This window comes from Phocoena sinus, chromosome 7 (genome assembly GCF_008692025.1).
Source record: "Phocoena sinus isolate mPhoSin1 chromosome 7, mPhoSin1.pri, whole genome shotgun sequence".
In the NCBI taxonomy this organism is placed as follows: domain Eukaryota; kingdom Metazoa; phylum Chordata; class Mammalia; order Artiodactyla; family Phocoenidae; genus Phocoena; species Phocoena sinus.
The window spans coordinates 52,341,461-52,366,457 of NC_045769.1; the positions used below are offsets into that span (position 1 = coordinate 52,341,461).

General features: G+C 39.4%; 1 long non-coding RNA gene across 1 annotated transcript in view; it reads left to right on the forward strand.

Annotated features, from left to right (window-relative positions):
- Positions 1–17,682, forward strand: part of LOC116756543 — a 125,632-nt gene extending 107,950 nt beyond the window's left edge. Inside the window, exon 3 of the long non-coding RNA XR_004350676.1 lies at positions 17,352–17,682. This is a non-coding gene — a long non-coding RNA (uncharacterized LOC116756543). The remainder of the gene's footprint in view (positions 1–17,351) is intronic.
- The last annotated feature ends 7,315 nt before the right edge of the window (positions 17,683–24,997 follow it).

Below are 24,997 nucleotides of genomic sequence, written 5' to 3' on the forward strand. Positions count from 1 at the left end.
AGTTGAATAGGAAATTTTTTGGTGAATTCTTTCTCCACAGCAATCAACCTATTTCAAGAGGGATTAACAATAGAATATACCAAAGCACTCACTCCACGTTCAGTGGTCTCTATTGTGCATGCCCTTGATGTGAGATGAGAGAATTCTATTCTTTGGCCAGATGCTGATATAGTCCTATAACATCTGTCTGGATGTCTGCTTGGCATTTAGGGTAAGGGGGGAAATTTGATTGTGCTCTTGAGGTTACAGAACATGGAGACAAGCATCATAATCGTGCTTTGCAAAAACTCCAAGGGGCTCAGTTACATGTTTTTCCCTTGTCAACATCTGTCGAGAACCACGTGTCAATTACTACTCCATCTTTTCTCAGATAATAAAGGAACAGAGAACTCCCAAATGAACAGTCTTTATCTTTCCAACAATATACCCCAGGCCTTTGCTTTTGGATGTAACCCTCATAAATTTTTGTCATTTCCTACTTAGAGGGATCTTGGCAGAGAAAGAGGCCTGAATGGAAGAAGAAGATGTTACTTTTAGTACAGTAAACAAATACGAGTGTCTGTTTCAGGATATCTATTACAAAGAAAGGCAGGGTAAATTTAACTGAGCTATTTCACTTTCCCTAGAGCCATCCTTGTGTTCTACTGATAAGATCACCTAACAGCTGATTTCTAATCAGTCTCATTCTTTTATGCTTGTACAATTTTATCTTTTATTTTTCATCTTGTTTATTGGCTTGTACAGTCATGTGTGTGCATGTGTACATGCACCTTACCTAGCAAAAACCTCTTCTAAAGTAGTGAACACATACATGGTGATGCCTCTGTGTATGCCTAGGGTGAGACCTATAGCACCTATGCTTTGAGATAGGTGTTATGAGAACCGAGCTACTGTTTACGTATGCCTTAAGCAATTTCATCTTCTAAAAGACACCCCCCAAAAACGCACACAGATCTTATTTTAGCAGAATCTTTTTATACAGTTGTTAATTTGTTGAACAACATTAAATCATTTGCCCTGAATCCCAAATGTACCATTTGTCATGGCTTTTAGACACAAATCAGCATAAAGACTCCATATTTCAGCTCAGACAGGTAGGTAAGCATCTGAAAATAGGTGAGCACAGAAGCAGAGAACTTGTAAAGAGATGTCAGGGCATGGCCAGAGTTTCTCTCGTAAGAAAATGGTTGGAAAGAGTTACCAAATTTCACTAGTGGGGAGCCTAAGATGCCCTGAGGGCCTGTGTGCTGTTGTGTTCCAGGTTGCTTTTTCTCTCACCTAAATTTTATAGGTTATGATTTATATACAATCTGTCAATTGACATTTTTGAAACCCATTGTATGCAGAGCGTAGTCCTAGGTGCTAAAAACCAATTGCAAAATCAAGAAGACCCAGATCTTGCCTTCAGGAGTTTCGCTGGGATGACAGTGCCAGACAGACAAAAAGAATGCAGTGTGGTGGATTATGAATGGCCACAAATTCTTTGTTGCTCCTCCCACCAAGGAGTGAAGTCTCTCTCCTCACTCCTTTAATCTGGGCAGGTCTTGTGGCTTCTTTTGCCAACAGAATGTGGCAGAAGTGATGCTGAGCCAGTTCTAGGCAAACCTTTAAGAGGACTGGGAGCCTCTGCTGTCTTCCTTTAGGAAGACAGCTCCCATGCTGTAAGGAAGTCCAGTCTATCCCTTTAGAAAGAGGCCATGTGGAGAGGTCCTGGAGGAGGAAAGACCACTGAGAGTGAGGCCACATGAAGGAGAAGTTGGGCACCACAGCTGACAGCACCAGGGCCCCAGGCAGGTGAGAGAGGCCTTCCTGGACCTTCTGGCCACCCCAACCACCAGCTGGGTGCAGCTCCCTGAGTGACTCCAGTGAATACCAAGTGAAACAAAAGAACCATCTAGTCAACCTACAGGATTGTGAGAAAGAGCAAGTTATTTTTGTTGTAAACCCCTATATGGCTGGGGCTGGTGGAATTTGTTACACAGCAATAGTTAACTGATACAACTTACAAATCAACATACATGCCAACATTTGCAGAGAGCCATGTGAGAGCAACAAAACGAGTACACGCAAGGAATTCTGAATTAAGGAGTAATGAGAAGTCATAGGAGGCAGTAGAGTCTGACAGTTTTAGTGGTAAAACCTATGTTTCAACTTTACCCCCACCAGTTGCTATCTTTACAATCTTTGGTAAGTCAGGACCTTTCTTGGGATTCACTTTCTCAATCTATAATATAGAAATGATCATTCCTACTTCACAGTAGTATGGTAAAGGTTAATACAATGCAGCTCAGTGCCTCATACAAATTAAGGACTCAGTACTGGCTATTGTTCTTATAAAGTAATCATGGAAGGGATTTCTGAAGAAGATGATTTTGACTTGCATAAAAATTAATTCATAGATTTTTATTTTGTAGCCATGAGATAGGTTCATTTCATTTGTCCCTGAATCTCCAGGTACAGTTCAGTTTTTTCTTGTTCCCAGTTAGGTTATGAACTTGTATTGGTTTGTATTAAGAAAGGTGTCATGGTCATTTTGCATGAAAGTGTCTGGGGCAGAGGCTGTGATGAGTTTCAAACCCCATGTATGTCCTTTCCTCTTGAGCATACAGTTAGATGTAGGTTTGGGCCTGAGACTTAATTCTGGCTAGTGGGATGTTGACCAAAATAAGCACCACTTCTAGGCCTGGCCCATAAAAACCTCCCACCTCTAATATGCCACATGATTTCACCTTCCAGTTGGTTGGAACAGAGATCCCCGCAGGGTAACCCTTGGTATCCATGTGTTAAAGATAGTGCATCTGCAGATGGGAGGGGTCTGGGTCCCAAAACAGCACTAGAGGAGGGCTGCCCAACCAGAAACTACTTTACTGGGCTGTGACATGAGCTAGAGATACTTCTTTTGTGTTAAACCATTGGTAGTTCAGCATTTTTGTATTATAGCAGCTACTATGATCATAACTAATAGCTTTCATGGTATTCTTGTGATAGACCAGCATCATTTATCTTATTATTTCACTCCCCCCCACTATCCAGCCTTCTTTTCCACAGAAGTAAACCTAATCACCTTTTATTTCATTCATTATTTCCCTTCTCAATTGTGCATTCTTCTCTCTCTCTCTACTTTGTTTCCCCCAAACCCACCAAGTTATATATACCTTCCCTCCTTAAGAGCTACAGAGATGCTTCCCCAGTGAGCTTCCTCCAACTAAATGGAAATAGAAACTTGCCTTTCCTCTCCTTCTTTATTGCCATTTCCATTCTTTTTTACTCATAGCAGGGTCTCTGGATATAGGTGATGCTTACTTTTCTGTAGAATGGTGGATTATTCTTAAATGGTTAAGCATAAATAAAAAATTTGAGTAAGTAATAGCTATCATTTAGTGAATACTTATTTTACACACAAGACACTAGGTAAGTATTTTATGTCAATTAAATTGTATTGTCCTCATAACAGACCTGTCTGGTAGGTATGGTTATGATCTCCATTGTACAGATGAGAAAACCAACACGCAGGGCATTTGGCAACTTGCCAAAGTCACAGAGCTGGTTTGTGGAAGAGACAGAAAACATGAAGCTAGAGCCTGTACTCTTGATTATAACCTCCATGGCTTCTCAGCATTTGGTCATAGGCACCATGTTCTTTTACGGTGTACTGCATGGATGTGTATGGAAAATAGGTTATGGAAAAAAGAATATAAAAGTGCTTGTTCATGAGATAGACCAAAAGTCCCTGGCAATATCCAATTGCATATTAGACATTAACCTACAGCCATTAGTTACATTATTTCCCATGTTCTCTTTGATGAGGATTCTCACTCGGTAATGTGTAATGTCCTCCTGTCTGTAGAGACAGACACTCTGCTTCAGAGAAGGAGAAGCAGCCAACCCATTCTGGTCCTCAGTTAGCCCTTTTCAGCGTGACTGATTACCTCAATTCTCCAATGCCGAAAGCAGTCTCTGCTTTTTCAGCTGGAAGCCTCCTTGCAATGTTAGCTATTTTACAGTGATAATTTTACTTATAATTTAGAAACAAAAGCCACTGAGAAAACATCATCATGAAGGCTAACTTGCATCAAGCACTTATGATGTGCCAGGCACTATACTGATTACATATATTACATTTAATCCTTCCAGTAATCCCCTATGTTTGGAATTATTTTATCCCTACTTTTAAAGATGAGAAAATTGAAGCAAAGACACTAGGTAATTTACCAAGTTCACACAGTAAGGAAGTAATATAACCCAGCTTTGAACTTAGAGTCTGGCACCAGAGCCTGCCTTCCCAACAATGCAAAAACACTGAGTGCAATCTCCAAACACCTGATCTGCAGGAGGCACCTGGAGTGGCTGGCACCTGGGGCAGTGGATGCCAACCTGGAAAACATTTTGTATTAAGCTGTGAGGGTGTCTTGGACTCTTCTGTTTGTCACTGGCCAGCACTCCTAGGTTATAATGGCAGTGAGAAAGCACAAATTTGATGGAAACATTGAAAAGCATATAACTCAAATTAATGTACATATATTTTTGAGGGAGAATTTATTGTTTTCATTGCATATTTCATTTTTAACTAATTCCTGAAAGTAATTGAATCTGAATGTTTCTTATTTTTTTAATTTAATTTTATTTTTTTATACTGCAGTTTCTTATCAGTTATCTATTTTATACATATTACTGTAGACATGTCAATCCCAATCTCCCAATTCATCCCACCACCACCACCCCCTACCCCCAGTTTCCCCCCACATCTGCATCTCTATTTCTGTCTTGAAAACCAATTCATTTGTACCATTTTTCTGGATTCCACATATATGCGTTAATATACAATATTTGTTTTTCTCTTTCTGACTTACTTCACTCTGTATGACAGTCTCTAGGTCCACCCACATCTCTACGAACGATCCAATTTCGTTCCTTTTTATGGCTGAGTAATATTCCATTGTATAAATGTACCACATCTTCTTTATCCATTCATCTGTCATTGGGCATTTAGGTTGCTTCCATGACCTGGCTATTGTAAATAGTGCTGCAATGAACATTGGGGTGCATGTGTCTCTTTGAATTATGGTTTTCCCTGGGTATATGCCCAGTAGTGGGATTGCTGTGTCATATGGTAATTCTATGTTTCATTTTTTAAGGAACCTCCATACTGTTCTCCATAGTGGCTGTATCAATCGACATTCCCACCAACAGTGCAAGAGGGTTCCCCTTTCTCCACACCCTCTCCAGCATTTGTTGTTTGTAGATTTTCTGATGATGCCCATTCTAAACAGTGTGAGGTGATACCTCAGTGCTTTGATTTGCAGTTCTCTAATAATTAGTGATGTTTAGCAGCTTTTCATGTGCCTCTTGGCCATCTGTATGTCTTCTTTGGAGAGATGTCTATTTTGGTCTTCTGCCCCTTTTTGGATTGGGTTATTTGTGTTTTTAATATTGAGGTGCATGAGCTGTTTATATATTTTGGAGATTAATCCTTTCTCCGTTGATTTGTTTGCAAATATTTTCTCCCATTCTGAGGGTTGTCCTTCCGTCTTGTTTATAGCTTCCTTTGCTGTGCAAAAGCATTTAAGTTTCATTAGCTCCCATTTGTTTATTTTTGTTTTTATTTTCATTACTCTAGGAGGTGGATCAAAAAGGATCTTGCTGTGATTTATGTCAAAGAGTGTTCTTCTTATGTTTTCCTCTAAGAGTTTTATAGTGTCCAGTCTTACTTTTAGGTTTTTAATCCATTTTGAGTTTATTTTTGTGTATGGTGTCAGGGAGTATTCTACTTCCATCCTTTTACATGTAGCTGTCCAGTTTTCCCAGCACAACTTATTGAAGAGGGCACCTTTTCTCCATTGTATATCCTTGCATCCTTTGTTATAGATTAGCTGACCATAGGTGTGTGGGTTTATCTCTGGGCTTTCTATCCTGTTCCATTGATCTATATTTCTGTTTTTCTGCCAGTACCATATTGTCTTGATTACTGTAGCTTTGTAGTATAGTCTGAAGTCAGGGAGTCTGATTCCTCCAGCTCCATTTTTTTCTCCTCAAGATTGCTTTGGCTATTCAGGGTCTTTTGTGTCTCCATACAAATTTTAAGCTTTTTTGTTCTAGTTCTGTAAAAAATGCCATTGGTAATTTGATAGGAATTGCATTGAATCTGTAGATTGCTTTGGGTAGCATAGTCATTTTCACAATATTGATTCTTCCAATCCAAGAACATGGTATATCTCTCCATATGTCTGTGTCATCTTTGATTTCTTTCATCAGTGTCTTATAGTTTTCTGAGTACAGGTCTTTTACCTCCTTAGGTAGGTTTATTCCTTGGTATTTTATTCTTTTTGATGTGATGGTAAATGGGATAGTTTCTTTAATTTCTCTTTCTGATCTTTTGTTGTTAGTGTATAGGAATGCAGGAGATTTCTGTGCATTAATTTAGTATCCTACAGCTTTACCCGATTCATTGATTTGCTCTAGTAGTTTTCTGGTGACATCTTTAGGATTCTCTATGTGTAGTATCATTTCATCTGCAAACAGTGACAGTGTTACTTCTTCTTTTCCAATTTGTATTCCTTTTATTTCTTTTTCTTCTCTGATTGCCGTGGATAGGACTTCCAAAACTGTGTTGAATAAAAGTGGCAAGGGTGGACATCCTTGTCTTGTTCCTGATCGTAGAGAAAATGCTTTCAGTTTTTCACCATTGAGAATGATGTTTGCTGTGGGTTTGTCATATATGGCCTTTATTATGTTGAGGTAGGTTCCCTCTATGCCCACTTTCTGGAGAGTTTTTATCATAAATGGTTGTTGAATTTTGCCAGAAGCTTTTTCTGCATCTATTGAGATGATCATATGGTTTTTATTCTTCAATATGTTAATATGGTGTATCACATTGACTGATTTGAGTATATTGAAGAATCCTTGCATCCCTGGAATAAATCCCACTTGATCATGTTGTATGACCCTTTAAATGTATTGCTGGATTCTGTTTGCTAGTATTTTGTTGAGGATTTTTGCATCTATATTCATCAGTGATATTGGTCTGTAATTTTCTTTTTTTTGTAGTACCTTTTCTGGTTTTGGTACCAGGGTGATGGTGGCATCACAGAATGAGTTTAGGAGTGTTCCTTCCTCTGAAATTTTTTGGAAGAGTTTGAGAAGGATGGGTGTTAGCTCTTCTCTAAATGTTTGATAGAATTCACCTGTGAAGCCATCTGGTCCTGCACTTTTGTTTGTTGGAAGATTTTTCCTCACAGTTTCAATTTCATTACTTGTGATTGGTCTGTTTATATTTTCTGTTTATTCCTGGTTCATTCTTGGAAGGTTATTCCTTTCTAAGAATTTGTCCATTTCTTCCAGGTTGTCCATTTTATTGGCATAGAGTTGCTTGTAGTAGTCTCTTAGGATGCTTTGTATTTCTGCGGTGTCTCTTGTAACTTCTCCTTTTTCATTTCTAATTTTGTTGATTTCAGTCCTCTCCCTCTTTTTCTTGATGAGTCTGGCTAATGGTTTATCAATTTTGTTTATCTTCTCAAAGAACCAGCTTTTAGTTTTATTGATCTTTGCTATTGTTTTCTTTGTTTCTATTTCATTTACTTCTTCTCAGATCTCTATGATTTCTTTCCTTCTACTAACTTTGGGTTTTCTTTGCTCTCCTTTCACTAGTTCCTTTATGTGTAAGGTTAGATTATTTATTTGAGGTTTTTCTTGTTTCTTGAGGTAGGATTGTATTGCTATAAACTTCCCTCTTAGAACTGCTTTTGCTGCATCCTATAGGTTTTGGATCATTGTGTTTTCATTGTCATTTGTCTCTAGGTATTTTTTGGTACCATCTTTGATTTCTTCAGTGATCTCTTGGTTATTTAGTAACGTATTGTTTAGCCTCCATATGTTTGTGTTTTTTATGTTTTTCCCCCTGTAATTCATTTCTAATCTCATAGCGTTGTGGTCAGAAAAGGTGCTTGATATGATTTCAATTTTCTTAAATTTACTGAGGCTTGATTTGTGACCCAAGATGTAATCTATCTTGGAGAATATTCCATGCACACTTGAGAAGAAAGTGTAATCTGCTGTTTTTGGATAGAATGTCCTATAAATATCAATTAAATCTAACTGGTCTATTGTGTCATTTAAAGCTTGTGTTTCCTTGTTAATTTTCATTTTGGATTATCCATCCATTGGTGTAAGTGAGGTGTTAAAGTCCCCCACTATTATTGTGTTACTGTCCATTTCCTCTTTTATAGCTGTTAGCAGTTGCCTTATGTATTAATGTGCTATGTTGGGTGCATATATATTTATAATTGTTATATCTTCTTCTTGGATTGATCCCTTGATCATTATGTAGTGTCCTTCCTTGTCTCTTGTAACATTCTTTATTTTAAAGTCTCTTTTATCTGATATGAGTATTGCTACTCCAGCTTTCTTTTGATTTCCATTTGCATGGAATATCTTTTTCCATCCCCTCACTTTCAGTCTGTATGTGTCGCTAGGTCTGAAGTGGGTCTCTTGTAGATAGTATATATATGGGTCTTGTTTTTGTATCCATTCAGCAAGCCTGTGTCTTTTGTTTGGAGCATTTAATCCATTCACATTTAGCCTAACTATCGATGTGTATGTTCCTATTACCATTTTCTTAGATGTTTTGAGTTTGTTTTTGTAGGCCCTTTACTTCTCTGTGTTTCCCAGTTAAAGAAGTTCCTTTAGCATTTGTTGTAGAGCTGGCTTGGTGGTCCTGAATTCTCTTAGCTTTTGCTTGTCTGAAAGCTTTTGATTTCTTCCTCAAATCTGAACGAGATCCTTGCCAGGTAGAGTAATCTTGGTTGTAGGTTCTTCCCTTTCATCACTTTATATATATCGTGGCACTCCCTTCTGGCCTGTAGAGTTTTTGCTGAGAAATCAGCCGTTAACCTTATGGGAGTTCCCTTGTATATTATTTGTCATTTTTCCCTTGTTGCTTTTAATACTTTTTCTTTTTCTTTAATTTTTGTCAATTTGATTACTATGTGTCTCAGCATTTTTCTCCTTGGGTTTATCCTGCCTGGGACTCTCTGCCCTTCCTGGACCTGGGTGGCTATTTCCTTTCCCATGTTAAGGATGTTTTCAAATATAATCTTTTCAAATATTTTCTCTGGTCCTTTCTCTCTCTCTTCTCCTTCTGGGACCCCTGTAATGAGAATGTTGTTGCATTTAATGTTGTTCCAGAGGTCTCTTAGGCTGTCTTCATTTATTTTCATTCTTTTTTCTTTATTCTGTTCCATGGCAGTGAATTCCACCATTCTGTCTTCCAGGTCACTTATCCATTCTCCTGCCTCAGTTATTCTATTGATTACTTCTGGTGTATTTTTCATTTCAGTTATTGTATTGTTCATCTCTGTTTGTATGTTCTTTAATTCTTCTAGATGTTTTTTCTTTAGTTCTTCTAGGTCTTTGTTAACCATTTCTTGCATCTTCTCAATCTTTGCCTCCGTTCTTTTTCCGAGGTCCCGGATCAACTTCACTATCGTTATTCTGAGTTCTTTTTTTGTAAGGTTGCCTATCTCCACTTCATTTAGTTGTTTTTCTGGGGTTTTATCTTGTTCCTTCATCTGGTAGTTAATCCTCTGCCTTTTCATTTTGTCTGTCTTTCTGTGAATGTGGTTTTCGTTCCACTGGCTGCAAGATTGTGGTTCTTCTTGCTTCTGCTGTCTGCCCTCTGGTGGATGAAGCTATCTAAGAGCCAGAGTGGTTTTTTTACTTAAAGTATAGTTGATTTATAATGTTTCAGGTGTACAGCAGTGATTCAGTTATACAAATACATATATCTATTCTTTTTCAGGTTCTTTTCCATTTTAGGTTATTACAAGATATTGAATATAGTTCCCTGTGCTATATAGTAGAACCTTGTTGTTTGCCTATTTTATATACAGTAGTGTGTGTATCTGTCAATCCCAAATTCCTAATTTATCACTCCCCCTGCTTTCCCCTTTGGTAACCATGACTTTGTTTTCTGTGTCTGTGACTCTGTTTCAGTTTTGCAAAAAAGTTCATTTGTATCATTTTTTAGATTCCATATGTAAGTGATATCATATGATATTTGTCTTTCTCTGTGTGACATACTTCACTTAGTATGATAATCTCTAGATCCATCCATGTTGCTGCAAGTGGCATTATTTCATTCTTGTTTATGGCTAATACTCCATTGTGTGTGTGTGTGTATATATACCACATCTTCTTTATCCGTTCATCTGTTGATGGACATTTAGGTTGCTTCCATATTGTGGCTATTGTAAATAGAATGCACATATATTTTAAGAGATGTAATTTATTATAACTTTCTTTAAGAAACAGGTACTTTAAGTGCACTAAGCTGGGCTGGGTATATATGAATTGATCTTTATACTCCCTTTCTACAAACACACAATCAGGAACAACTTCTCCATAAGTACCACTTGGGAGCTGACTTCTTTTACATGAGAGAGAAGTTGCCTAGCTCCAGAATACAGACATGACATTCATGAACCCTTTTCCTATGTATATTCTAAGAAGGAGTATTATATTGGGTCAAAGAAGAGATGAGGGTAGAAAGCAGTGTTCCGTGTTCTTCAGGCTTTTTAGGACCTGAAGAACATGCACACCAAAATCTCAAAGAAATTAATTATATGATTTATATAGGTCAATATACATGTCTTCTTTCTAATATAGACATGGAACTTCATCTTTGGTGTGTCTATTCAGCCAAAATCTATGCTTTCCTTTGTCTTTGGCCTAGGTCTTTGGAAGATCAAATAACCACCTTTACTGTCATTTCTGACATCCCAGGACTTGTGTGTGACCAGTGATTGTCACAACATTACCATCATATATCATTGGTTTAGCAAAATCCATAATATAAACAAAGCAACAATGCATATTGCTTGGAATACTGTTCATATGAGAATGTTCACTTCCAAACATAGCTAATCATTCTAGAAGCAATTTGAAGTCAGGATCTCTTTGTGGGTTTGTTTTGTTGTGGCTATTCTCTCATTCAATTGCAAAATCAATGTACAGGTGGTTTTGCCTTAATACAACATGTATATTCCTGAAAAAAGAAAACCCTACTCAAATCTGCAAAATCACACACTAAACATAATAGGGTTTATTGGCAAATTAGTATCAGCATCAAGCCACTCAAAACATATACAATTTCCACTCAAAACATACAAAACTTTACAATATGAGTTAACAAAAAGAATGGTATTTCTAATAAAAATACAGCACAGTTTAAAAAAACTATTACATAGTTAATAAATTTAAAAATACTACTGTATAAATAGGTCCTTGCATAAAAGTTAGAAAAACACTTACATAAAAAAAGCAAAAAACAAAAAACTAAACGTAGCTTATGGAAGAGCTGGGGCTGCTGAGTGATGGCAATGAGGACCAAGAGCACAAAGGTCAGGGAGAACCATGCCATGAGCGCCTCCAGGAGAGCAGGAGGCCGGACGGCACCAAGAGGACAGTGGATGAGCTGGCACAGCCCAGCCCAGCCCAGCCTAAGATGTTCAGCTGTCCTAGTGCACTTTGCATTCAGCTGCTGTTACACAGTGGTACAAAGCACTAATGTGCTGGGGAAAAATCACACGTAAACCAACACAACCTGCAAGCTAACGTCAGTCCCCGATCCCAGTTACACAGGAGCTGAGTCACACTGCAGAACATACAGTAAAGCACAAAAACTGTCAAGAGCAATGAAAATTATGATTCTGGAAGCTCTTGGTTATGTACAAAAACAATTATTAAAAACTTTATAAAACATTTTTATTGGAGTATAGTTAATTTACAGTGTCGTGTTAGTTTCAAGTGTACAGCAAAGTAAATCAGTTATACATATACATATATTCACTCTTTTTTAGATTCTTTTCCCATATAGGCCATTACAGAGTATTGAGTAGAGTTCCCTGTGCTATACAGTAGGTTCTTATTAGTTATCTATTTTATATATGGTAGTGTGTATATGTCAATCCCAATCTCCCAATTTATCCCTCCCCCGCTTACCCCCGGTAACCATAAGTTTGTTTTCTACATCTGTAACTATATTTCTGTTTTGTAGATAAGTTCATTTGTACCCTTTTTAAAGATTCCACATATAATTTATATCATATGATATTTGTCTTTCTCTGTCTGACTTAGTTCACTTAGTATGACAATCTCTAGATCCATCCATGTTGTTGCAAATGGCATTATTTCATTCTTTTTTATGGCTGAGTAATATTCCACTGTATATATGTACCACATCTTCCTTATCCATTCCTCTGTTGATGGAAAAACTTTTAAACAGTTTAAAAAAAAAGGGGGAAAAGAGATAATAATTAATCTGACTTAGAGGATGTATTAACTAATTAATTTTGTAAAGCACATTATATGGAATTTGAGTCCATAAATACTTATAGAAATATAAACAATAATATGAAGTATAATTAATGAAAATTATATATATATGAAGAAATAAATGTAAAGAAAAATCATGTATCCCAAAATATCTTGTTTCTCCACCAACTTCAGTCCAGTCATCATTTAAAATCATCATATGCACTAGAGCTGCTGAGATACTATTGTTTCTGGACTGTTGTATCAAACTTTAGAAATTTGACCAACTAAACTTTTTGTAATACATTTTTCTAACAAATGTTGGTAAGACTTCACGTTTATTCCCATTTCCCAGAAGTTTCTATTAAGCTGGTGGTGATATTCAGTTGTGCTCAATTCAAAATTAATATTGATTTTAACACTCAGCCATATGACATCTTTGATTTACCTCTATCCTTAATGAAGGAAATGATTAGGATGATTTTTTAAAATTTTCTTATGAATAATAAAATATAATTAAACTGCTCTAAAGTTATGTTGTCTAACATGGTAACCATTAGCCACGTGTGATTATTCAAATTAATTTAAATTAAATAAAAGCAAAAACGTAGTTCCTCAGTCATACCCACCACATTTCAGGTGCCCAGCAACTTACATGGGACTGTTGGCTACTGCACTGGACAGTGAAGCTATAGAATATTCCCACCATCACAGAAAGTTCAACAGCAGAGCAATTATTCTATTGAGCTACACACCTGTGCCAAATTTCTGCAAATGTACAATAGTTAAAGGGTAAATTCTGCCTTTAGAAAGTGTTAGCGTATATTTAGCCTCCTTCTCCCCTTCATCTATAGTACTAAGTGTTGGGAAGAGTCTTCTCTCCTGGTTTTGCCTTGGGTCCTGGGGGAGAGGGAGCCCACCCAGACACCCTCAGACATGGACCACCTTTTGCAGATGCTGTCAGTGCCCTGCCACATCTTTGGCTCGATGACTTCAATGTGCGCCAGCCATCTTCCAACGGCCTGTGTCTCCATTTCTCTGCCCCAGGCCTTTTTCTGAAGCTGCTGTGAGACACTCTGCCTGGACCCCTGGCAGGTGCCAAGAAATTAACACCCACTAAAAGAAATCTTCAACCAGTAATTGTTAAAAGTTGGTGTTAAATTACTCTGGCTCCCCCATTCCTTAGGTGGGAAACCTCTGAGCTGTGTGTTTTGCTGCATTTTCCAGAGCGGCTTACGGTGGTAGCTGGCCCCCTGTGCTGAGGATCTTTCCTCTCCTGTATCACTTTCCACACCTCTCTTCTGTTTCCTTGCACCTCCAAATAAACCTTTTGCACTCAAATCGTTGTCCCAACTAAGACAATATCCAAATGGTGGGGTAAAAGGGATAATTAGAAAGAAGGGAGGGGTTCAAGATACTAAAGATAACCAATATTTATGTCATTAGATTGTGAACTCCTTGAGAGCAAAGATTGTAGCTTAATTTTCTATCCCCAGTGTCTAGCACACACAAGGCACTCAGTAGTATTATAGCGTACAGTGTTTCATACATTGTTTCTTTGATATCCCAACAATCCTATTCAGTAGCTCTTGCTGCTGTTTTTCAGCTGAGCAAATTAAAGATCAAATAATTTTAATGAATTGCCCAAAGTCACACAGTTAGTGCCCGTGTTCAGTCTGGAACCAGGGCTTTAGACTCCAAGCCCTATGCTCTCATCCCTGTAGCTGGCGCTGCTGTGCGGGTCATCATCGTCCCATTGACTTGCCTGCTGGCCTCTCAGCAGACCTCAGCTATGCCCACGCCGTGCTCTGCGCACCAACCTCTGCCTGACTGAAGAGGGTGAAGATGTTATTTATTTCTGCTCCTTTTCAGTGGGCTAAGTGTGTGTTACTAACCTCACGCAGTAGCTTCTGTTATCAGGGACTGTGGCCCTTTGTCTCGAGCCTTGATCCTAAAACAAAATGGAAAGAAGACAACAGTGGGTTCCTTGGCTCCGCACCCTCTCATCTCTGCAAGTCCCAGTGTCTCCCAGACTCACCCTCAGAAGTCTCAAGGCCCTATGTTATTGTATCCTGCCCAGGGCTCCCCTACCCAGGCAGTGCCAAGATTCTGGAGCAATCCAGAAGGGAAGAGGAACTTCTGTACCTCAGAGCATCACTCCAGATTCTGCCCTTGCTTCTGCTCTCTGAATTTTTTGCTCAGACTATTAGCATGGCTCTTGATTAGGGCTGTTTTCCTTTTGGTGAAATATTTTCCCTTTAGGGGGTAGTATGAGGTTTTGGTCAAGCTTGTTGGCTCTGGAGAAAGAATGCCTGGATTAGAATTTATTTCCTTAGCTTTACTAAACACTGAGTGTGAGCCTTGAACAAATTATTTTAAGTTCTCTCTAAGTTTCAGTATCGTGATCTGTAGAACACAAGTGATTATGAAAGTACCCACTCATAAAAAAAAGTATCCATAGGTTATGAAGATTAAGTGAGATAGTCCACGTAAAAGCACTCGGCACATTGTAAACACATAAATACTATTAGATACTATTATTGGACACATGTTTTGTATGTGCCACCCTTCCCCTCCCCCCCCCGCTATAAGCCTAGTTTGAACCCCAAGAAACCCAAACCTGTCACTGATGGGGTGGCCTGGGCCCCCATTTATCGAGAAATTGAATTTAGATTAATGTGTTCTTTTTCAAGATTAACAGGAACTCTGGGACTCACAATTCCTTAAGGGAAAGACATGCATTTTTTAAAATAGATCTTTATTGGAGTATAATTGCTTCACAATACTGTGTTAGTTTCTGTTGTACAACAAAGTGAATCAGCCATATGCATACATATATCCCCACATCCCCTCCCTCTTGAGCCTCCCTCCCATCCTCCCTATCCCATCCCCCTAGGTCATTGCAAAGCACCGAGCCAATCTCCCTGTGCTATGCTGCTGCTTCCCACCAGCCAACTATTTTACATTCGGTAGTGTATATATGTCGATGCTACTCTCACTTCGCCCAGCTTCACCCTCCCACCCCATGTCATCAAGTCCATTCTCTATGTCTACCTCTTTATTCCTGCCCTGCAACTAGGTTCATCAGTACCATTTTTTTTTTAGATTCCATATATATGTGTTAGCATACGGTATTTGTTTTTCTGACTTACTTCACTCTGTATGACAGATTCTAGGTCCATCCACCTCACTACAAATAACTCAATTTCGTTTCTTTTTATGGCTGAGTAATATTCCGTTGTATGTATGTGCCACATCTTCTTTATCCATTCATCTGTCGATGGACACTTAGGTTGCTTCCATGTCCTGGCTAAATAGAGCTGCAATGAACATTGTGGTACATGACTCTTTTTGAATTATGGCTTTCTCAGGGTATATGCCTAGTAGTGGGATTGCGGGGTCATATGGTAGTTCCATTTTTAGTTTTAAGGAACCTCCATGCTGTTTTCCATAGTGGTTGTAAAATATTTGCAAATGAAACAACAGACAAAGTATTAATCTCCAAAATATACAAACAGCTCATGGAGCTCAGTATCAAAAAAAACCAAACAATCCAGTTAACACATGGGTGGAAGACCTACATAGACATTTCACCAAGGAAGACATACAGATGTCCAAGAGGCACATGAAAAGATGCTCAACATCACTAATTATTAGAGAAATGCAAATCAAAACTACAATGAGGTATCACCTCACGCTGGTCAGAATGGCCATCATCAAAAAAAAGCTAGAAACAATAAATGCTGGAAAGGGTGTGGTGAAAAGGGAACCCTCCTGCACTGTTGGTGGGAACGTGAATTGATATGCATTTTTAATGAGAGCAGTCTAGGAGGAAAGCCCATTTGCAAGCAGGGTGCCACAAGATGATAGAAATCACTTGCCTCCACATATAAAGCCAAGCTGTTTATCTCCCAGCTACTCATGAGACTGTGCTAAATGCTCGGTGTAGGTTAAACAGTATATCCTGTACACGAAGGTGGCAGATACCTTCTGATAAACACATATATGCATGTTTTCATAACCAAACCCCACAGAAAGAAAGGGCGGAACCTCTTCAAATAGAATAATTAAAGGCTGAGAGGATTTTAAAAATAAAAGTCATCTCGTGAGCTATATTATTCCTCCTCACTGTGCTTAGCTATGGTACAATATTGATTTTTATTTACAACCTTTTATTTTTAAAGTGTAGATTATATTACTCTATGATACTACATTTCCTATGCAAAAAATTGGGGTGCAAAGACTAACAATTTTTTTCTAATTTTTATATTCATGCAAACTTCACTGTTACAAATGCATAAGAATTAAATTCCACTTGGCTATACATTTAATGAGGCACCTAGTGGAGAACATAAATATATGACATGAAATTGGAAAAGCTCCAGAGAATCTGGGCACCAAGGTAGGAAACCTGAAGGGATGCTGCCTTAATTTCCCTCTCCAGGCTTTTCCACAGCAAAGCTCAGTTGTCCAGCTCACAGGCACTTTCAAACTGGAATGATTTCAAAGGAAAAATGGTCACTGTCTTTCCTATATCCTGTGATGAACTATAATTCTCAGGAAGACAAGAATTTAGGCATACAATTGAATTTGGAAGAAACGTTTTTTTAGGTTCTTATTACCAAACAAGATGGAGTCATACTCGCTCCCTAGAAAAGAATTCTGGGGCAGAAGCTTGCCTTTCAATCTGATTGGTTTTATAACTTTTTAATAAACTGTCCTGAAGATGGCGCCACATGCTTAGCTATGTTACAACCTGCATCATTGTGTGATTCCGTCTGAAGCCAAGTCCCTAATAACTAAACAGATTTACAGAAAGATCTGTAGGAAATGCTACCTTGAAATGACATTCCTATAGTAAAGCATAAAGATTAATCTAAGTCAGTCAAGGAATAATCCAATTAGATCTTTTTAAAATTTTCAGTTAGGGAAAGGAGTTACAGGAAAAAATACAGCAAATGCTATTTGGGTTACACGAATGGCACGTTCCAAAAGCCAAAATCCATCTCTGACCTTGTTCCTTCTCTTTTGTCCCCTCTTTGCAGTCAATGGCACCACGATCTATCAAGTTGCCAGAGCCAGAAACTTGAATGACATCTTTGATCCTTCTCTCCACGTTAAACTTGCCCACCAGCAACGCCGCATCTAGTCAGTCACCCAGTCCTATCTATTCTCATCCATAAATGTCTCTCAAGTGTTTCCCGTCTCTCCATTCCTTCTACCACCAGCAAAGTCCGGAAGTCCCAAGTCCCATCCTCCCTGTGCCACTGCAGGAGAATATTGGCTGGTTCCCCTTTCTCACAGCTTGCTCTTCTCAATCTGCTCTCCACCCTCCACCTAGAGTGATCTTCCAAAAGACAGACCCAATCACGTCATCTCCCTGTTCACAATACTCCACAGCTCCCTAGTGCTCTCAGGTAAAATCCAAACTCTTTTTATAATCTAGTTGCCCCCTGCCACGGCCCCCCTTCCCCAGCTTCATCTTGCAGCACTGTCCCGCTTGTTCTTCGGCCTTAGTCATAACGGATTTCTTCTCGCTTCCTGATATGTTTGCTTCAGGGCTCTTTATTCCCACTGCTGCTGCTCGTGCCCCCAGAAACAGCTGCAGCTCACACCCAGAGCCGTCACCACCTCCAGGCGTCTAACTCATGCTCATCCTGTTGGTCTCAGCATAAACACACTTTCCTCATGGAAGAGACGCATCCAGTACTTTAGGACCAAGCATGCTATGATTCCATAACACCCTGTTCTTTCCTACCTTTAATAGTCATCTCATTTTATCATCAATCATCCATGTATTTTTCCCCTGCCAGATGATAAATTCTGAGAAAGCAGGAACAATGTCTGTCCCTAAGCAACATTCTTACAATGACCTCTGAGGCCTTTCATCATCCGCCTCTGTCAACTTACCTCCTGCCCTGGTTGCCTGCAGTTCTCCCTCATTTCTTTGCTTCAGCCTCCTTGCTTGTTGCTCTCTGCCGCTTCACCTACTTGGCCTGTCTTCTGCTCCTCTAACTTTTTAGGCGCACGATCCTGCCTCAAGGCCTTGCCCCCCCTCCACCTAGAATGCATCGCTCCAGTTCTGTGTGTGGCTCTCTCCCGAGCCTGCTTCAGACTCTTATTCAAAGGCCACGTTCTCAGTGGAGTCTTCTCCGACCTCCCGGTGTATCACACCCCGCCCCCGCCAACATTCCAGTCCCTCTGCTGCCTTTATTGTTCTCCTTAGCTCTGTCACTGTCTAATATAATTTCATGGTTTATTATCCATCTCCCTCCACTAGGATGTAAACTCTGTGAGGGCAGGGACTTTTGTCTCTCTGCTTCCTTACTGAATCTCCAGCACCTAGACTTGTGCCTAGCACAAAGTAGTCAGTGGAACTCTTCATCCTAGTCCTGCCCTAGTGATTTCATAAACTAAGTTTTTTCATCTGTTTTGGTACTAAGTAATTCTAATTTATGGGTGGGAGGAATTTTATCTTCACCCCGAAAATCTTCCCTCTTCCTGATTACTTTAGCTTCCTACTTTCAGAAGTAGTATGTCTTTTTGGTGAGGGATCAGAGAAATCAGAACTAAAAATATCTTCCCATGGAAATATAAAAGTAGAAATGTACGGATGTGCTTTAAGTTTCAGTTGTTTCCGAATAATAATTTCCTGAAAACTAGGAGAACATTCAGTGTGAGGCCAGATCTACCAGTCTTGTTAAAAACATCTCCTCCTGAACAGCTCCTAGGGTGGTGGTTCCTTATCTTTCTGTTAATTGACGAGACACTCAGAAAAAGTCTGATTCCCTCACATCACTGGGGCACATGCTAAAGATTTTTATGTTGAAACCCATGGATTTGCCTAGCTGTACAACCAGCCTGATCGTTTGGGTCGAAATGTGAGGTTTCTAAAGCCAAACCAGCTGTGCAGTTAGATGGAGCCCAATTTCCTGAGCAGGAAATGGCAAAGAAGAATCAGGTTAAATGACTGCAATATGGGTACACAGTCATTTTGTAATATTTTAACACCTTGCAATGATCAGCAACTCCAGGAGAAAATGGCATTCATTCTCACAATATGTAAGGCTGATTCGTGGCTAATGATTTATCACAGATGTTTGATTCGACTTCCATTTTCAGAGTTATGAGTAAACAGATGCTTACCACCCTCTGATTTCAAGGGAATATCATATTGCAACTGCAATTAAGCCCAGTTTCTATATGAACATGTGAAATATTGTTACAGAGAAAACTGAGAATGATCATTTATAATACAAAATAGGAGTGAAAGAAAGTCTCTTATACCAAAATTTGAATTTTTGACAGAAGACACAGATTCCAGTTAATTAAAGCGAAAGGAAAGAGAAAGTCTAGTGCTATGTTTGGTTGAGAATATAAACACAAGATCTGAAAAAGCAGCTCATGTTTTTTCCCCATTACAAAATAGCAAAAGACTTGCCAACAAAAAGGAAACCATGTGGGTACAATGAGTAAAGGGGGCTGAAGAGGCTGCTATTTTGTCACCTTTGTGAGGATTTGGGTGACACTTAGACTGTAAATGGTCAAGATAAAGTTTGAGGAAAGAAGCTAGGGAGTAGCAGTCATCAATTGCATGTCCCTGGAGTGAAGTTCAGCAGAAAAGAAAAAGTCTACATGGTAATTTAATTAAAACAGGCATCCAGACCAGCAGAAATGGAGGAGAATGAGAGAGAGATGTGGAATGAGAAAAGATAACTTCCAGAAGAATTCCCCGTAATTGGGAGAGATAAGGATGAAAGAGCAGAGGCATGGTCAGCGTTCACACATAAGAATGAAAAAAAGTGGCCAAGGAATGAATAAAGATACAAAAACTAAGCTATGTAAGTATCTTCCTTTCCAAAAGACTGATCATCAAAATTTGTTAAAGGGATTATGTCTTCAAAGATTCTTCAAATTAACAGAAAGATTAAAACCAAACATAATGGAATAGACCTTCCGGAAAAGAAGTGCTCCTTAAAATTCCAGAGGAGATCCTGCTCAACAGAAGCCTAAATGATAAAACTAGGACTATGATTAATAATAGAGAAATCTACAGCCATTCCTATTTGGTCTTGGAAGTGACTACCTTGATCAGAAAAAAATAGTGTATGTGAGTCCCAGACTTGGTTCAAAGGAAAAATGATTGGAAGGAAATGGTAAATCCTGAAAATAAAATATCTGCCTGGTCCCATATTGGAAAACCTCTCCCTTATATTGATACTATTAAAAAAATTTTTTTAAACCCATGGAGGAACGTAAAATGAAACACTCTGACCCAGTTCCACCGTGTGGAGTCCAAAAATGTGAACAAATAGAAATCAACTTTCTCAAAATATGTTCCACTGAATGCTGTTGTCTGGTCATACACATTAGGAATTTCCGGGTTTAACAGAATTAAGCAAGTTTAGTTACTATTAGGAGAAGCAACCCGCTCTAGTCCTTGGGCATCCCTGTACATTCTTGCTGGCTGTGCCAACATTGCAAGACCCTGATCATTCCTTTCCTGGGCCATTTGTCATGGTTGTACTGCAGTGAGAGGCTTTGCAGCACGCAGCCTCAAGGAAGGAGGTAAAGTCTCCCTCTGGGAACAGACTTGAGAAAAGGGGTAGGCTCCCCAAGTTCTTAGGTGAATTCCTCAGCTGTAACACAAATCCACTGATGCACAGCATCCCCTGGGTCCCCTCTGCATTTCCTTCCAGGCTTTGGGGGACGAGGGGAACAAAGGCAAACACGCTACTCATGCTACTTGCTGTAATAAAGGTCTTTGTCTCTGACCCAGGAGTTTCATGTCTTCCCCCAGCATACATAAAAAGGGGACAAGCTATCTTGTTAGTTGGAAGGGAGGTAAAATCCCTGACCCTGACACTTACTATAGGATTTCTTAGCACAACCCTCCAAGGAGATGGCATGGTACAAATCATTTCCCAAACTTATTTGATCATGTAAATTCATTCTCCTATATAATTTTGCAACACATACCTTGGGAAACCCTATTTTAAGAACACTGATGCAGGTCTTGGTGAAATATGTACAGGACGCAGACCCTGATCACTCTTTTCCTGACCCATTTGTCATGGCTGGGTTGCAGTGAGCAACTTGCAGCATGTAACCTTGAGGAAGGAGGTAAAGTCTCCCTCTGGGACAGGAGCAGACTTGCTAAGAGAAGAGGGAGATTCCCCAAGCTCAGAGGAGAATTCCTTGGCTGCAGAAAGACTTGCCCACCATCCCACCCCAGATGCATCTTTTTCAATGGCCTGCTATGCTACCCACAATTTCCACCATTTGAATGATTCCATTGGTAAAATGCATTTTTTCCAGAAGTTTCCTATTAAAATGCAAACACATTACCTGGAGGTGTGGTACATGAATATATTAATGTTTTAACTTAGACTAATCCCTTAACATGGAGGAGATTTGAAGAGGGAGTTGGCCTCTGACGAGAAGTGGAGGGTGGGCTATAAGTTTGGAAAGGTCCTGGGATTAAAATCGTGTGTGGGCAGAAGAGGCAAAACAGAAGCACTGTAGTGACGAGTCCTCCTTTTTCCTCTCATCCTCTCCCCAAATACAGTACTTTGGGTCAGAATTCATGTTTTAAATGAATTCCCGAAATGCTTATCTTGTCCCTTTCTTCTTTCTTAAATGTCTTCTTTTTCCTTCTGAACTGTAGATTTGTCAGTGCCACCAGATGAGTAGGTAAAAATCTAGATACTAGTCTTTTTTAGAGGACGCTTGAGTCAGCATCATTTAGCGGAACAGGAGAGGAACTTTTAGGCTATTGGGCAAATGTTTTCAAAACAAACTCTTCATTCCTTGAGGACATTTTTCAAGGGACCCGAACAGGATGAGCAGAAGTCAAGGCTTTAGCCTTACACTTCCCGACTCTGCTGAATGCCAGTCTCGCTAGTCTGGTGTCTGTGGTTGTTTTGTTTGTTTTATGTGTTTTTGTTTTTTTAAGCAGGAAACTGGGAGGTTTATAGTAGGTATGGCTCAATAATTCTTTCAGTTATAACAGTTTCTGCTTGAAAACCATGCATATTCTAATGCTTTTACTTCTAGAAGGTCACAACCTTCTAGAAGCTGCTATCACAGTTATTTAACTTGTACATGATTTTGCTATGTTCTCATCACCATTTGGGGAAAGTTATTCAGAGAGAATGAACTAGGGGTTTTTGTATTTGCTTTCTTTTTTTTTTTAACATCTTTATTGGGGTATAATTGCTTTACAATGGTGTGTTAGTTTCTGCTTTATAACAGAGTGAATCAGTTATACATATACATATGTTCCCATATCTCTTTCCTCTTGCGTCTCCCTCCCTCCCACCCTCCCTATCCCACCCCTCCAGGCGGTCACAAAACACCGAGCCGATATCCCTGTGCTATGCGGCTGCTTCCCACTAGCTATCTACCTTACGTTTGGTAGTGTATTTGCTTTCTTAAAAAAAAAAAAAAAAAGGTTATGTGTCCTCGGCGCTCAGGTCATTGTGCTACAGGAAACTGAGTTTTCCATGAAAAACAAGTCTTTCCCTGTGGTGTTTACAGCATGTTCCACATACATCAGGTTTTATGCTACTTCAAGGACCAGTACCATGTTATCCTACAATGGCATTTCAAACATCACCATGCCAGATGGGCTATTACAAGAAAAATGTTCCAGAACAGCCAATTAAATTTCTTTGTGTTTTATAACCAGACCTAACAGAATATAGTCTCTCTGGAAGAAAATATTCTTGGATCAACCAACTCTCTCAGTTCTCTGTCATATTCAGGGGTCATTTTCATTCATAGAAAGCCTCTGAGAAGTGAGCAGGAAAGCTTGACCCTGACGCTGGACACATTGTATAACGTGCAAGGTCATTTGGGCCTGATGAATTCTAAATCCTCAGGGCACATGAGCCGCCCTTTAACATAATCCTCTTCTGGATTCCTACGTGGTGAAAGCTCCAACACAATGAGAAATAAATATGACTGCGTATAGACTCTCTGGTTCTTAAAAAGAACATTTCCAAGCACACTGTGAAAAACAAGACTGCCTGCAGGATATTTTCATTTCTGATTACAGATGGGCCACCCCTTTGGCTCCTTATAATTCACATCACAACGTACTAGTCCTTCCAGGGATTTCACAGCATTTTCTGGCCTAGGAAGGTCATTTACATTCGAGATCATCAATATATTGGCATTGAACCTAAGATGTCACCCACTGACAAATTATCACCAAAAAATATGAATATTTTCTGTTCACTTTTCAAAGTCTCTAGAGAATTCTTATTAAAAATTTTTCCTTCCATTGAAACAGATGGAGCAAAATATTTTAGCAACGGGCAGTTTTTTGGTTGTTTTGTTTCATTTTCTCTCAAGGGTTATTTTTTTAAATAAATCTTTTAAAATAAATAAATTAACTTATTTATTTTTGGCTGCTTTGGGTCTTCGTTGCTGCGCAGGCCTTCTCTAGTTGCGGTGAGCGGGGGCTACTCTTCATTGCGGTGCACAAGCTTCCCATTGCAGTGGCCTCTCTTGTTGCGGAGCACGGCCTCTAGCCTCACGGGCTTCAGTAGTTGTGGCGCACGGGCTTAGTTGCTCCGCGGCATGTGGGATCTCCCCGGACCAGGGCTCGAACCTGTGTCCCCTGCGTTGGCAGGTGGATTCTTAACCACTGCACCACCAAGGGAAGTCCCAAGGGTTATTTTTTGTTAAGAGGGGAAAATGCATTTTTAGTTTACTCAGAATTAAGAGTTAGTAGTAAAAGCAGGAGTTGCTCTTCAAATGCCACTAAAATGGCACTTCTATAACATAGCATCCCTTATGTTTAGAGCTGATGAGCACTTTTAATAACCCCTTTTGCTGGTGCCCAAGGTTGCTGGAATGCTCAAGTGACTGCAGACACCTTGTTTAGCTCAGAAAATTTCCTCAGGTTCTGTCTCACCTCCTCTTTCAACTCTTCTTACTCCTTTCTGGCTGCCTCCATTGTATCCCATGGCCTTCTTGGCTTTAATTATGCTCCATCTTAGATGCTGTTGCTACCCCTCCCATAGCCCCTAGGACCTTGCCATTTAGTGCAGGCTGACCAGACTTTCAGCTGCCAGCACATGCATCTCATTGTAGAGCCTGCTCTGCCCATGTGCATGGAAGCAGCCCTCATCAATGGCTGACAGAAACTGGTGGACACAACTTTATATATCTTACGGTTTTATCTGTCTATTATACCTCAGTAAAGCTGAGTGGAAAAGAAAGAAAGTTGGTGTATACATACCCAGCTCCCAGCTCCCTCGCACTCAGTGGAATAACTCTGAGGTATATGTTCTACAGTGGCTTCATGATTTCTCTGGCAGTTTTAAGCTCCAGGTACCCACAGTGGTACCTGATAACACATCCTTTATTCACTTCCTTTATTTTCCCGTATCACTTCACCATTCCGCTACCTATGTTTTCTGGGATAACCTCCCAAAGAACTACTTGGTTTGTTGTCCCAGGGCCTGCTTTTGGGGAACCTTAATCAAGATACTGCCACTGTCAGTATTCTTTTCTTATGTGCTTTCATCCTATATTTAAGTGATGTCATACTCTATGTTCAAACTACCAGCCAGATAACATCCCAGCTCCAGCAGCCTGGATCCCTACACATTTTAGGGCAAGGCTGAGAATTAGAAGTCATATTTATACTAGAAAGGTATGATTTCATTAACAATATATT